Genomic DNA, 15789 nt, shown 5'->3' on the forward strand with positions numbered 1-15789 from the left:
CGTGAATTACACCCTACCCCATAAACAAAAGAACCACCTAGCATCCGGGCACACAATATAAAACACATTCGCACCAAAGTGTATAATAAATTTATTTGAAAAAAGATCAAACATGCTATTTAGTTTACAATTTTGAACCGTACTACATTATTCATAATAACGTAACACACAAACATAAGTAACACCACCCATCGCGCACACAAAATAACACATATTCGCACCGAAGAGTATAATAAAAATATGTCAACAAGTATTGGACATGATAATCAGATAAGAATTATGACCCGTATAACAGAATTCAAATTATATAAACGGGCACACCCCATCACGCACACAACATTGGACGCGGCGCACAGAAGATAGGAACTACGGCCGTGGGAACCAGCACAGAAAAGAACGAATATTAACACCAACCTACTGCGTACACAAGATATCATATATTTGCACACAACAACAACTAACATACATTCTCCAAAAAAAATCAACACAATTGCCTAACTAAGAGTGGACTGCCACTACAGTTACATCAAAAAAACTGAAATATGGCCAATAAGATACGAGCACGGCCCAACAACCCATGTGCACAATCCAACCATCACCAAAAACAATTACCACCACATTTTGCATCAAACGTGTGAACAAAAGAGCAAAAACGCAAAAAAGATTCTAGTAGTAAAGACATGTATCTAAACGACCGGAGGAGGAACATATATGGACTGGTACGCACGCGGAAGGTTGGCCGCACTAAGCACATTATGCTCCGAAATCACCAGTTCTTTCATGTAACGCAACCTGAGCTTGTGCAATGTCTTAGTGTCCCCCTTGACTAGACCACAATCCCAATCGGTAACACGCTGCCCAAAATAGGACTCCATGTGCCGCATAAGAAAGACCCCGCAATCAATCTTATTTTTTGAATCACGCTAGGCCATCTGCAACCGCTTAGAGTGAGCAAGAACACACGCAGTAGACCTCTCAGGAGAAATATCCGTAAAGAATTTAGAAAGCATGCCCATCTGAAACCCAAAACAAACAAATCAATGACACATGAAAAACGATGAATCCAAAGGGATAACACAAAAAAACAGGAAAAGAAAAGGAAAAAAAATTAGGTGATGAGGTGCAAAGGAACAAAACGAACCAAATCATCAACACCAATACCATCGTCACTCACACAGCTTTCAGCACCACCGGGAGCACAGCGCGCCACCCTCAACTTCTTACCTAAAACAAACAACAACAATACCATCCAAACCATTTAACGCACGCAATGGAAAATAAAAAGCCACCCATCCAACCCTTGCAACCAACACTGCCACGCACACAGCAACAACACACCACGCACAACAGATTTGGAAATATATCTCCTAACCGCAACATACCAAGATAGACTAATCAAAACAACCCAACTCAGAACACAATAAGTAAACAAAGAAAAATACCAATAATCCGATTCTAACTCCCAACATCCGAAGCCCCATCACACCACGCATGCTAGGAAAAAAAAACAGAATGCAAGTAAATCAACTCTACTACTGCTCACTCTATATTATACACCTGCAAAAATTATACTACAAAATAAACACCAACCACAAGAAAGCACAGATTCACACCCTGAATAAAAGCACAAAAAAAATGATGTGGATGACTGCCACGCACACAACACCAACACACCACGCACAACAGAAATAACAGCAACAACTCCACACAATACAAATTATATATACCAAACACAATGCTGCAAACGTAAAATGTGAAATATAAATAATGAACCTCTATTATAGATGATGTCTTCTGTTTGTTTTGCATCTAGAATGAAAAAATTGCATACAAAACTTACTCACCACTCAGAATACAGTAATTACACAATTGTATAATGCCAACAAACCAAACTCCCAACCCCCCAAACCCACGCATAATACGGTAAAAAAAAAAAAAAAAGACATAAACTCTACAACAGCACACTCTATCTTCTACACCTGCAAAATGAATCCAAGAGATTGACACCCCCAAAATAATTCCTTGAATCCACCATATAATAAACCCCCAAATCGTGAGCACAATGCAAGAAACCCAAAATCAAAAAACCCTAGCCTCACAAACCGGCCAAAATCCGGCGAAAAAATACACGATTCTAACCCAGAAAATGCTACAATGCATACAAACACAGAAAAAAACAACAAAAGAAGCCAAAAAAAAAAAGACCAAAAACAAAACGAACGGAAAAAAAAAAATACCGATTACACACATACCTCGGCCGACAGCTCCCCCCGGTGGTCCCCGCCTCTTAGATGCACCGCGGTCCCCACCACCAACCATGGCTACGTGGAAGAGAAACTCGCTTGAGGTCTGAGCAAGAGAAAGACGCGACTTCAGGCAGTGGACAAAACGCAAGGAGAGAGACGAGAAGACGAAGCGGACAGTCGACAAAGTAGTAGCTTGCGCGTGGAAGTCTAAGACAAATTTGACTAGGTTAGAAACTAAAGACAAAATACCACAATTACCCCCCTTGAATTAAAAAAACGCGTCTCCTTACCGTAAAAACAAATCCACACGCGAAACAATCACAACCATCCAACCTCTTAATCCAAAGGCTATTATTTGTCCACAGGTTTGTATCTTAAGAAGTGTTTTTACCTGAATGTAATCCTATATATATATATATATATATATATATAAATATATATATATATATATATATATATATATATATATATATATATATATATATATATATAAATATATATATCATTTCCTTTTCCAACCATGCCATTTTTTTCTCATTCAAAGATTTTTTTTTGATACATATTAATTAGTTAATTATTTATAATAGATTTTTTTTATATATTTCAAGTAAATTATTAATAACAGATACCTTTTCCAATTTACATATACAATAGTTAATCTGTTTCCTTTCCTACATAGTTAATATGAGGATCATTTTTTTCTTAAAATATATTATACCATAATTTATGTATTCTGTGTCATTTTTAATATCAGTGAATTAGTTTTCTAATTAACAAATACATTTTTCAATTGTGCTAATTTCCATGTCATTTCTATTCTCAGTCAAATATTATTTTTATACATATCAGTTAGTTTATACTATAAATATTAATATAATTACCGATATATATTTATAATTTATATATTTCATGACATTTCCAATCAAATATTAATTATTATTTCCTTTTGTAATCGGACTAATTTTCATTCCATTTTTATTTTCAATCAATGATTCTTTTTTATTACATATTAAGTAGTTATTTATTAATAACACATTTCTTTATTTTCAGTAATATATTCTGATCTATTTTAATCAAGTATTAATTATCATTTTGTTTTTTAATTAGCCTAATTTTCATGTCATTTTTATTACCAACGAATAATTCTTTTTAATATATATTAATTATATTAGATAATTATTAATATAATGTTTTTTATTTCCAGTAAATTATTAATAACAGATACTTTTTTCTAATTTACATATACTATTGTTAGTGTGTTTCATTTTCGGCATTGTTAATTTGGATATTTTTTTTAATAAATAAAATATTATACCATAATTTGTATATTTCAATTCATTTTTAATCTCAGTCAATTATTTTTATCATTAAACTTCCTGTAATACCTACTGAAACACAAAGAGCCACTGAGGCTTGAACTCACAACCTTCCAAATGGAAGTCCAACCCGGATACCATTAGACCACATAGTCCCGGTAAACTTCCTGTAATATATTATATGCCATTTTTAATTAAGTATTAATTATCATTTTGTGTTTTCAAATATATATATATCTCATTTCCTTTTCCAACCATGCCATTTTTTTCTCATTCAATGATTCTTTTTTGATACATATTAATTAGTTAATTATTTATAAAATATTTTTTTTAATATTTCTAGTAAATTATTAATAACAAATATATTTTTCAATTTACATATACAATAGTTAATCCGTTTCCTTTCCTACATAGTTAATATGAGGATCGTTTTTTTTTCTTAAATATATATTATACCATAATTTATGTATTTTGTGGCATTTTTAATCACAGTCAATTATTTTTTCAATTTACCTATACTATTGTTTGGGCCTGTCTAGCCATTTTTCTTTTTCATTTGAGTTAATTTGAAATTATTTTTAATTTTTAATTAAGTATTAATAATCAATTTTCCAATTGTGCTAATTTTCATGTCATTTCTATTCTTAGTCAAATATTGTTTTAATACATATCAATTAATTTATACTATAAATATTAATATAATTGTCGATATATATTTTGAATTTATATATTTCATGTCATTTTCAATCAAATATTAATTATTATTTTCTTTTCTAATTGGAGTAATTTTCATTCCATTTTTATTTTCAATCAATGATTATTTTTTATTGCATATTAATTAGTTATTTATTAATAACATATTTCTTTATTTCCAGTAATATATTGTAATCCATTTTAAAAGTATTAATTATCATTTTCTTTTCCAATTGGCCTAATTTTCATATCATTTTTATTACCAATCAATAATTCTTTTTTAATACATATTAATTAGATAATTATTAATATAATTTTTTTTTATTTCCAGTAAATTATTAATTATTATTTCCAATTTACATATACTATTGTTAATCCGTTTCATTTTTGACATTGTTAATTTGGAGATCTTTTTTAAAAAATATATCATAATTTGTATATTTCGTGTCATTTTTAATCTCAATCAATTATTTTATACTTTCTCAACTTACTGAAACACAAAGAACCAATAACACCTCCATTAAGGCTCAAACTTACAACCTTCCAAATGGAAGTCCAACCCAGATACCATTAGACCACATAGTCTCGGTACATATCAATTAATTTATACTATAATTATTAATATAATTGTTGATATATATTTAGAATTTATATATTTTATGCCATTTTTAATCAAATATTAATTATCGTTTTCTTTTTCAATTGGTCTAATTTGCATGCCATTTTTATTCTCAGTCAATGATTTTTTAATACATATTAATTAGTTAATTATTAATAACATATTTATATATATTTTTATTTCTAGTAATATATTCTGTGTCATTTTTAATCAAGTATTAATTATCATTTCCTTTTCAAATTGATCTACTTTTCATGCCATTTTTATTCTCAGTCAATGATTCTTTTAAATACATATTAATTAGTTAATTATTAATAACATTTTTTTTAAATATTTCTATGTTGAAGTGATTTTATGATACTAACAACTATTATTGTAAATAAGTTTCATGTGTAAATACGGTATGTAACCTTTATTCATTTTAAAGTTTTGTTGTGTAATAACTATATAGGAAACATTGTGATATTACAATTGAAAAAAAAATACTATTATTTTATTGATTTCCAAAAACATACTATCAATTAAATAAGATTTGATATTTAAAATGGGTAATTAGCTAAAATAATAAACTTTTAATACACTGTTTTAAAATAACAAATTATTACAAACATCTTAGTAAATAACAAATGAAAATCTATATTCTCATTTATTAGTAATTCTGATTACACCAAGACTAATTAATCTATATATTAATTGTGCAAGTTAGGTGTTGCCACATCCTTTACTAACATCCATGTTAATTTATCCAATGTCTAAACTCATGACTCATCTGTATAATCTTCATCACAATTAAATTAAAAAGAATATGATAGTTGTTAATCCATCCCATGTCTAAACTCATAAATACAATCTTCATCACAATAAAATAAAAAAAAATATTATGATAAAGAATTAGATATGATACATCTACAATTCAATTTTCATGCATGAAATATATTCACACAAAAAAAAGTAATTAATAAATATAATATACAAACAACTTGCTAAAGTGCTTACCTGAAATAGTTGCGAAATATTGCATTTTTTTAAAAATAAAACTACCAATAAAATATACTTTATTAAATTTATATACTACTTTTTCAATATATGCAATTGCATGTATATTAATAAGAACTAAATATGAAACTTTTAATTTTCATTTACATGATTATATAGTAAATTCTGTATGGTACTACACAATAAAGGAATAATCCTTATTCACAGAGATTGAACAATGTTATTGATACATCAACAAACTAAGCCTAAAATTATTCAGGAAAAAAAATACCGTATTAATATGATATATATATATATATATATATATATATATATATATATATATATATATATATAAATCTTAAAAATATAATGGTAGTGAATATAAACATGAAAAAAAAAACAAATTAATACACATATATTTACGATCCGCACTCTTTTGAGTTGTCATCCCCACAATTAAAATTAGGCATGTCTAATTATGCCTAATATATTGAATGTTAATGGTCATAATTAAAATTAAATATTCACCATAATTAAATTTAACCAATATAATAATATATTCTGCATGGTAAATGTTATTAGGCATGTCTAATTATGCCTAATATATTGAAGTCCTATAATACACGAAAATAGGAATAGTGGAATACTATTAGGATGTAAATGGGGATGAATATAAAATTACTATAATTTGATTTGATTTGAGTCTGATTATGCCTAATATATTGAAGTCCTATAATACACGAAAATAGGAATATATCTAATATATGGAGATGAATATAAAATTACTATAATTTGATTTGAATATAATGGCATATAATAATATCTATATATAAATAATGGATGATATTATATAAATGCCTCTAAGTTTTGGGGGAAAAATTTAGCTAGGAGGATTTTACTTTTAATTGTAGTTATATAGATAGATTAGGATTATTGTTATGCGTGTACATACATATATTTGATTTGGACTTGTGTACCAAGGCTCAATATAATAAAATGGGCTACGAAGATATCATGTCAAAATTGTAGCTTAAAGAATATAATATAAATTAGGCACAATAATTTATTTATTTAAGGTAGAAAATACTAATTTATATTTATAGGTAGAAAATACTAATTTAAAATGAAAGAATAATAATTTATTTATTTATTTAAGTTAATAACATCATTATTATTATTATTATTATATTATATTATACTACATATATATATATATATATATATATATATATATATATATATATATATATATATATATATATATATAAAATAAAAATGCTGTAAAATGAACTATGCTTGTTAAAAAAAAAACATAGAAACTTGAATGACATGTACAAATCTCGAAATCAACATACTAACTCTAAGTTTCAGAAAATCTTACAAAATCATCAAAATTACCGTCTTTATCATCCTCGATCGCATTTCTACAATCTTCCATAAAAACTAAACCAATATGGTTTTGTTACAAATGCTCTTCCTCCTCAATTTCCTTTTGTTGAAGCAGAGCCTCCTTAAATATCTTCGAACTCATACCAGACGATATAAACTGCAAAACATATTGAAGTACGTGTGAATATAGTTAGAAAAATGTAAAAAATTCATACAAAAAGAAAGCAGAGAGATGAGTCTGAGATTCTTTGATTGAAGAAGCCCTTGTATTTATAGGTAGAAAACACTAATTCAAAAGGAAAGTATAATAATTTATTTATTTAAGGTAATAAAATTATTATTATTATTATTATTATTATTAGGGAAAATGACACTTTTTCCCCCTGAGTTATATACTTATAGCATTTTTCACCCCTCAATTATTTAGGTAAGCACATTAGTCCCATCAATTATTCTAAAAGTGGTAGTTTTTCCCCTTAATATATTAAATTGACATTTCTACCCTTAAAGTAAACATTTTATTTATTTTACTTCTCCAACAAATTATTGCATATACGTAGGGATGACCACGGTTCGATTCGAACTGAACCGGACACTATAGCAATTGAATTAGAAGTTTCCGGTTATGATTCAGATCTAGAACCCAATATTTGGATTTCAATTTATTAAAATTATGAATCAAAAAAATTGGATCCTGAACCGTGAACCGGCGATTCCGGATCCGGTTCGCGATTTTGAACCGTCTTTATTTTAAAATTTTATTTTTATTTTAAAAATAGTCTAAATTCAACAATAAATGTATTTTATTTTTTTAGTTCGAACATGAACCGTCCGTTCCGGTTCGTGATTTTAATAAATTTTAAATATCGAGTATCGATTCTAAATTGTAATTGGAATATTTCGGTTTGGTTGCTATAGTGTTTGTTCGGTTTGAACCAAATTATGGTCATAATTTGTTGGAGAAGAAAAATAAATGAAATATTTATTTTAAGGATAATTAAATATGTCCATTTAACATTTTAGGGGGAAAAACAGCCACTTAAATAATTGAGGGGGAAAAAGTGCTATAAGTATATAATTCAGGGGAAAAAGTGTCATTTTCCCTTATTATTATTATTATTATTTATTTAATTTAATTTCCATTTGACATTTACTTACCAAATAAGTTTTAGTACAAAAGTTTTGGGGGGAAAATTTGTTAGGAGGATTTTACTTATATATATATATATATATATATATATATATATATATATATATATATATATATATATATATATATATATATATATATATATATATATATATATATATATATAGATATATAGATATAGATTATGGGCATTCAATACATAACTGTTGATTGTAACAAAAATAAGATGTGATCTCGGGTGTGAAATATCGTCCTCAGGGGATTGGGGGATATGGAACGCAATATGCAATCACAATAAACTAGGCACTAGCATAAGGAAATCAACAAGAAGCTAAGCAAACTACAAGTTTAAGGAAATGATAAGACTAACACATATACACAAAGATAAACACAAAATAAAGAGATATGACTAGAGCTAGGGAGCATTATCATCTAGATGCTTTAACAACCTAAGGGATTAGGGAGAACAAGTAACCAAGGAATCAAGCGGGAATGCACGTAGGTCTTCTAGTCTATGAACCATTCTCATGATTAATAAACAAGGATTAGGACAAAGAAATGCCCCACTTTCGTGGTGAATCAATTCCAAGTCTATCAAGCACACAAAGCATCTAAAGCCCCCAATTTTCCCTATTTTCGTAGGAAGAAATCGGGTCTATGCAAGGGGTGGCTTGGATTCATCACCCAACTCTCATTGAGGCAAGGAATCCTCCAAAAACAAGCTAATGAATGTGTACATCAAATATTAACAAGATATAAATACAAAACCTTCACAAACACATGAACCCTAGGTTGGAGTTCTTCCTTTTTTTTTTTTTTTTGCAATAATTACAAATCAAGCATCAAGATAGATAATACAACTCTAACTCAAGTCCATAAACTAGCTACTCATGATTCAATAGCATAAAGAACACAAAAACATAAATATAAAGCATAAACATTGCAAAATAAAGAGATAAAAGAGAGAAGAAAACTTCACTAAGAAATGGATGGTAAATCTTGGAATCCAAGTGTTGAATCCTTGATTACAAGCTTGAAATATGTTAAGAAACCTAAATCTAAACCTAATCTAACACTACAATATGAAAGGAAGTGAAAGAAAGACGTTAGGGCTCAACCATGGGTCAAAACCGAGCTAAAATGAGTGAAAAACGAAATTTATAAAGTTGCAGAGGGCTGGCCACGGGTGTGGCCACGGGCGTGGCTTCACCCGTGGCCAGAAATGCAGTTTACACTGCCCAGTGGCCACGGGCGTGGCCAGACCCGTGGCCACAAGGCAGTGTGCACTGCCTGTGCACTGAGTCTGTCTTCTAGGTCATTTTTCACCCTCTAAACGTCTGAATTAGCTTTTGGTGCTTGAATAAAAGCTGTAGCCCTTCAAGTTAGATTTCCAATGACATAAGAATAACTTCAATTGGACATTTGTAGCTCGAGATATGATCAAAATACTATGATGTTGACGTGCAGGTCGGGAATTGCAATGCATTGATCTTTTGCTTTGGTTTGCTCAAATGACCAAGACCATTCAAAGCACCACCCTTAGGCTTCATTGGAAGTGTTTTGTCCATCTCCATAGCTTCTCCTTGGCTCCCATGGATTTCTAATGCATCCAAAATGCTCCATTTGACTCCAATGTCCACCAAAATGCCTGAAAATACCCATCTTTGTTTCCAAACAAAACTCCTTGCAAAATAACACAATTTAATCATAATCTCATGAAATTTGGAATGATCTATAAGCAAAATGGCTTAGTGAAGGGGGGAAAAATATAGACAAATAAGCACTTATCAACTGTTGTAATGATCATCGTTAGTATCGTCATTATTGTTTGTACATTATATATGCTTGTTGTAACATCGTATCGAGTTGGCCAGTGAAATGGAATGATGACTCTACTTGTCTCTTGTTCTACCTCTCATTGTCTCTTATTCTACATTTGCATATTATATGATATGAGTTAATTCCAGCAATGGTCCCCCGAGTATGGTGATTTTCCACAATTGGTCCTCGACTTTTAATTTGGACAATTTAACCACCGGACTATCAAAATTTTTCGAATTGTGGTCCTTCCGTCAGATTCTAGTTAAGTGGATGTTAACTTGAAGGGTAAAAGCGTCATTTTCCCTATTGAGGGTATATTTTATCTTCATTCCCGTCTGAATTATTATGTCCACGCCGGAAACGATGCATTTGGGACCGGCGACGAGCTCAGACCACTCCCCGCCAGCCGAAACACGAAAGCCAGAAACAACAACCCCCTCTTCGTCACGCAGTTCCTCAAAATCATCATTCTCGTCTGTATCTTTCGGTGTGACATTCTCAACGGCCATGTTCAATCAACAATCTCCTAATTTGCCTTCTTCAACGCCACATCTTTCGCCGGCAACCCTCACCTCTGTGGATCTTTTCTGAACAACCCATGCGACCTTGCCCCAATTTCCAGCCCGCAGGGGAAATCCCACGGCGATTTCAAGCTGATTATCGCACTGGACCTCCTAATTTGCTCCCTGATTTTCGCGGCTGCCGCCATCATCAAGGTCAAGTCTTTCAAGAAAACGAGTCGGTTCGTGGAAAATGACATCATTCCAGAAGCTGGATTTCACAGTCTCCGACGTCTTGGAATACCTGAGAGACGGCAATGTGATCGGTCGGGATAGTCTACCACGGCAAAACCCTTAACAACGTCGAAATCGCGGTGAAAAAACTCCTGGAATTAAACAGCACCACCCACGACCACGGATTACGGGCCGAGATCCGGACCCTAGGCAACATCCGGCACCGAAACATCGTCCAATTGCTGGCGTTCTACTCTAATAAGGACACCAACCTTCTGGTGTACGAGTACATGAGAAACGGGAGCTTAGGCGAGGCTTTGCAAGGCAAAAAAAGCGAGGTCATTGGTGGAGGGTTTCTCAGGTCTTTGGCCATTGACTCTCCGAAACTTGGCTCTCCGTCTCCAAATCTTTGGCCATTGACGAGTACGATGATGTTCTTGGTGGAGGGTTTCTCAGGTTTGAAAATGGGAGGCCATCTTCATAACCAATTGTATTTGTACATTATTCAGAATGCTTGTGAGAGTAATGGATCGAGTTTCTGCTGAAAATGAGGTTGCAGAGGCTTCTTTCTAAACCTAGACAACCTTCGACCAAACATTTCAGTAACAATGAGGCAATTTGGGAAATGACGCTTTTACCCTTCAAGTTAACATCCACTTAACCAGGATTTGAGGGAAGGATCACAATTGGAAAGATTTTAATAGTCAGGTGGTCAAATTGTCCAAATTAAAAGTCGAGGACTAATTGTGAAAAATCATCATACTCAGGGAACCATTGCTGGAATTAACTCTATGTTATATTGATTCAATTCACCGGTTAGAAGCTAAAGGCCAACAGACAACTAACTAATTACAACAACATTTAGTATACTAAAAATGAATATTTATTGACCATAATCCATGATATAAATGATTGGAACAATGTAATATTTTTTAGTATTATAAAATTTTCTATAATTCTAAAATATTATCAACCAATTTGACAAATTTGCTTCCTAATTTTCGAAGTTATGACACATTCTAAAAAAATGTCCAAGATGTATTTTTGACAGGAGTCCAAGATGTATTTGTTTAGAATAAAAAATATGATCAAATGTCAGCATTTTAGACATTTTCACTCGACTTAAAATAATTTTGTTAACTAAAAAATTAAATTAAAATTAAAATTTTCAACATTAAATGTTGAAGATTAACCTTGAAATTACCATTTTACAGCTGATGAAAGGTGAGTAGCAAAATTAACTCTCCTGTTGAGAGTAAAATTACAAAGATTTTTGAATAACAAAAGATCTCTTATTTGGTTTTCTTAACATATTTTCATAACCTAATTAGTTATAGTGATTTTACAACAAGAACAACAACAAAACACTCCACCTGCTGCTAGCTCTTGAATCCAATCAGAGGGATGCAATGGAATCACAAGTTGACACTAAAAGATGACATCTGCAATACAACACCAAATTGTAATGGCACATCAAGCAAGTTCTCATTCTTGTTAGGCACTCTTGTCATGGTGTTTCAGCGATGGTGTAACAGTGCAAGAGCATGAAGTGGGCGGGGCGACAATGTTGTCCATCACGTTTGTTTCCAGTAAAACAGAAAAGGGAAGGCTTAAAAACACCTGCAAAAACACGGAAGCACAGAAATGTATAAAAGCTACACTAACATGGCAGCCATGGATTAAGGAGTCACAGTTTTTTTAGACAAAAGAGAAGGTTAAAAGATGGTAATAACAATTTGGTACCTGTTAAGCCGTTAAGGTATGTTCTGCTGCTGCTCTTTATGCACTTTCTAAATGCCACTCCTAGTTATGAGTCTTGACAAATAAGAAAAGATCATCATGAAACATACACCTGAGTGCTTAGATTGGAACCACAGCATATATGCATGCGTACATCTAAAAAAACGTAGCTTAAAGATGTCACACCAACTATTTAATTTTGCAAGGAAAATTGGAAAGGAACTTAATAATCAAAATAAGGCTCAGACTTATTGTTCTGACATGCATAGTAGAGAAGACCGCCGTGGCTGCCAAGTGCCAACCCAGTTACACCAGTGAGATATCTGTCAGGCCTTCCAGACAGCTCCACCAGCAGGGTGGTTTTCCATGCTAGATGAACTTCTAAAATTAAACATCACAGCCACACTCCTAACCAATATCAGAAGTTGCAGCACAGGTGGCAATGATGATATCGATAAGAGTGAGGATGAGGATGGAGAAGCTAAGTTGGATCTCAACCCTGGGTCTAACCCAAAGCTTAAACTACATATACAGACAGATTACTATACTATATGGGTTGTTTAACTTTGGGAAAATCATAGGTATACAGAGATGGGCAACCAACCACAGAATTCCCAAATCCCCTACAGCCTTAGTCATCCGTATCAAAGTTGAGAAAATTGAAAACAGTGAATCTCTATAGATATTTGATACCTCCATATACATATAGAGACAGTTAATTAGATCCTTGCCTAAGATCTTGAAGCCAAGTGTAGAGGATGTGGAGAGCCAGTAACATTGTACATGAGAATTTAACAAAGTGGGGAGGCCTTAGATAAAGAACCAGGATTCAGGGTTCATCTCTTTTTCCTTTTCAACAAGTATTATTCACAACCATCAAATTTTCCCTTCCAGAAGTGCTATCCAACCATGTCTGACTGAATTGTCCCTATCCAAAAAAAATTCAAACAAAACAAAACTTTGGCTTTGCACATACAACAATGTTTGCTTATAGTTCAATCACACACACGGTATTAATGGTGCTATATATGACCACACAAACACACACACATTTACATATATATTAGTTCAACACATTCATGAAGAGTAAGGATGGAGGCTCAGATCTTTTACATGATTGGGCAAAAGTAGAGTAACACCGCCATGGCTACAAACATCAATTTTGTGCATGTTTACCTTGCCAAGATACAAGTTTTGTGATCTCCATGCCCATGAAACTCTAAGAAAGGTTTTACCACCATCACAGCCTACCAAGATTAACAGTGACATTAAGTGTATTTCAATGAGCAGAAAGCAATGAAATTCAAGGTCCCCCTGCCATGAATGCATTGGTTGCCCAATAAACTCTAGAACATCATCTTCACAGCCTCATGATCCCCATCCATGAAAAATCAGAAAATAAGAACAAGGATAATCATGATGAAGAAGAAGAAGATGATAAATAAGGTTACATGGTTCTACAGCATAATTTGCCAATAAGGGGAAGCTGGGCTGGATATCAACCCTAACTCAAAACCAAACCCTAAACCCACATACGTATACAGGACACATTGGCCTGTATTCATATTCAACCAAAGAAAAATTATGTAAGGGCTGTTAATTCTGAAATACAGACATACAGAGATGGGCAACCACCCTTAAAAAGCCCCAAAACCTCCTGCACCATCATTCATTTCTGAAAAGCAATTAAATCTCATGACAGAGATTTGATGCAAAGTGTACAAAATTTCCAAGCCAAATATAAAAGGTTTGGCCAAAATTGTCAAAATGCATAAATGTTTTTTTTTTTTTTCAACAGCATCTTCTGGAATGAAGAGTAAGAATGGAGGCTCAGATCTTGTATATATGAATGGGCAAGAGGAGAGAGACACCGCCATGGCTGCAAACCTCAGTTTCATCCAGATTTGCCCTGCCAAGATACGGATCACATTGCCTCTAAGCCCATGGAACACTAAATAGCTCTTACTAAAATCATCATAGCCTATTGGTGGGAAAGTAACAACACCTCTAATAGAAGCGTCAATTGCAAATCAATTGTTATACCAAGGACCATAAAGGACAGCAAATATATCGTTATACCATGGACCAGAAAGCATAGCACATATATACTAGTACTACTACTCCGTACTGCATTTCAAAAGGGTAATTTATTTTGACGATTAGGGGAAATCATTGGCATGCAGAGGGGAGAAATCACCCTTAGAAACTTCGCATCCCCCTGCAGCCTCTCAAAGGATTAGAGCGTGTGGCGAAGAACCACGTTGTCGATGGCCCGAATCCCTCCTCGCCCACAACCGGCCTAAAGGGAAGTACTTTCCCCCTAGTGGTGTGACAATCATGGTCAGGATAGCGAACCAAATTGGACCTGGTCTTAACTTCATGAGCTGAAACTCATTCAGTGTGACTATAGATCCAATTTTATCATCAAAATGAGTCTCAGATCTGTCATTTAGACAGGCATGGTAGAGAAGACAACCCCCATGGCTGCAATCCAGTTCGCACATGAGATATATCTCGGGATCACAAATCGCCACGCCATAAAGGGATCGGCTTTTCTCCATCCCCAGTGAACTCTAGAAATTCATCATCACAGACTCACACGTAACCGAAAATCACAGGTTATCAGACACTTAAGTCCCATGAATTTCGTGGTTGCTGTGGCAGTGGCGGTGGCGCCGATGAAAAAGAGGGCAAGAAGGATGAAGATGAATGAGAATTAAAGCATGTGCTCCATCTCAACAAAAGCCTAAGCTGATAGTTGATTACTCGGATATCAGCAGCCAATACGCTGGGGTAATCCAAGATTCCGTGAACCAAACGCCCCATTGGAGTCAGTAGTACTCAAAAAAACTCTAAACAGTGATACCAAACAGAGCCATAGATAGATCACAGATATATATATATATATATATATATATATATATATATATATATATATATATATATATATATATATATATATATATACATACATAATAAGGGTTGTTTACATTGTGGAAAATCATCGGCTTACAGAGACGGGCAACCACCCTTAGAAATCCCCATGGCTCTCTGCAACCTCATTCTTCTCCAGAATTCATTGTTGATAAGTAGCAGGAGGCTC

General features: G+C 32.7%; 2 long non-coding RNA genes across 2 annotated transcripts in view; both read right to left on the reverse strand.

Moving 5' to 3' along the window:
- The window catches only part of LOC109177223, a 28175-nt gene extending 12386 nt beyond the window's left edge, over window positions 1-15789 (reverse strand). Inside the window, exon 1 of the long non-coding RNA XR_002053545.1 lies at window positions 15659-15789. This is a non-coding gene — a long non-coding RNA (uncharacterized LOC109177223). The remainder of the gene's footprint in view (window positions 1-15658) is intronic.
- On the reverse strand, window positions 12174-13163 carry LOC109177250. Its single transcript, XR_002053553.1, has 3 exons — window positions 12948-13163; window positions 12690-12761; window positions 12174-12566 (listed from the first exon to the last, which is right to left on the reverse strand). It is a non-coding gene; the product is annotated as an uncharacterized LOC109177250 (long non-coding RNA).

Source organism: Ipomoea nil, unplaced genomic scaffold, assembly GCF_001879475.1.
Source record: "Ipomoea nil cultivar Tokyo-kokei standard unplaced genomic scaffold, Asagao_1.1 scaffold0176, whole genome shotgun sequence".
NCBI classification, from domain to species: domain Eukaryota; kingdom Viridiplantae; phylum Streptophyta; class Magnoliopsida; order Solanales; family Convolvulaceae; genus Ipomoea; species Ipomoea nil.